Source organism: Strongylocentrotus purpuratus, unplaced genomic scaffold, assembly GCF_000002235.5.
Source record: "Strongylocentrotus purpuratus isolate Spur 01 unplaced genomic scaffold, Spur_5.0 spur5_scaffold_16, whole genome shotgun sequence".
Taxonomy (NCBI): Eukaryota; Metazoa; Echinodermata; class Echinoidea; order Camarodonta; family Strongylocentrotidae; genus Strongylocentrotus; species Strongylocentrotus purpuratus.
The window spans coordinates 16,715,635-16,717,105 of NW_022145601.1; positions in this window are offsets into that span (position 1 = coordinate 16,715,635).

Genomic DNA, 1,471 nt, shown 5'->3' on the forward strand with positions numbered 1-1,471 from the left:
CATATTGGAAGCACATACGATCCTACAATATTCAGTGATCGTTGTCGCGGTCGAAATCGACTCTAAAGTTATGAAATTGCAAAAAATAAACACTTTATGTTGAATAGCTCCCTCTCAAGGTCGAGATATTAATCAAGCTATGAAACAATGTTTATTGACTAAAGTCTACCGATTAGCTATTCACGTTCGGAAATTATATACCACAACTACATACTCTGAGATTTTCATGGTTGCAGCTACCATTGTACGGCCGTAGGAGCTATTTGAAATTTATCAACATTTACCGGGAGCACCGGTAAATCTTTATATTCAATTTTTCTCGAAAGCAGAAGTCTTTTAGGGGCTAAAATTTTTGATGTTTTTGATACATCCACAGGGGCATCCAAATATATTAAAATGGTAAAGAATCACTACCCACCCATTTTTCAAAATTTCCCAAAACTTTGTAATACCTTTAATACTGATAAGGTTACCCTGGTGAAAAAGACATATTATTATCATTATTACTATTATAATTATCGTTATTCTTATTATGATTATTAGTATGATTATTATCATCATTATTATTATTATTATCGGGTATAATTTGATAATTCATATGTCATACATTAACAGGTCAAGAAGCACTATTCTAATATATGGGGGAGGGAAGGGGTCCGAGCGACTGTGCGACACATTTTAAAGGAACTATAGGCCAATATTGCGAATTTGTTATACAAGAGCAAAAAAAAAGAAGAAAAGAACAAGAACAAATTCTAGGTGGAGGGGAGGATGGGTGAGAGGGCTATGGGAATTTTGACAGACCTTGTAATATACTTATTTGATTCTTTGCTTCCGCATTGTTGACGTTAATTCACATGGTTTATCGACTCTCTTTTGGTTGTTGGACAATATTCGGCAAACTCGTCAGCGGAATAATTCCCCCCCCCCCCATACCCCATTTTCAAACTTTCTATATAGGTACGCCCCCAATACGCAATAGTTTGCAAACGAAAACAAGAAACACATCTGACACTCTTGAATGAACCGGTCGCGCAGATTCAAGGATAATACGAAAAATTACTCATTCCTTTTTTTATGAAATAACAAGGTGAATAATTTACGACCGCCGTGGGAGGTGACATCGACATTTATTTTGCTGCTACCAAAGAGATATATGTGTTCAAGATGGCGAATTTGACTTCGCCAACTTCCCCACAAGAGGTCATGACACGCGAGCAAAGTCATCGAAAAAATGAATTATGTCATACCTGAAAACAAACGGTCTCATAATGTATGATAGTGACGTTGGGAATATATACAGCATAACCATTAAACCACTATAGAACATAATTAAGCTTTATGGAGAAGCCAACCATGCATGAATGGAATTCCCCGATATGAAATTCAATGTGTTTTAAATGTTAATGTGTACAAGTGCTTCACTGGCGCATTTTTTTGCGGGGGGGGGGGGGGGGAGTTGGTGGGCTGA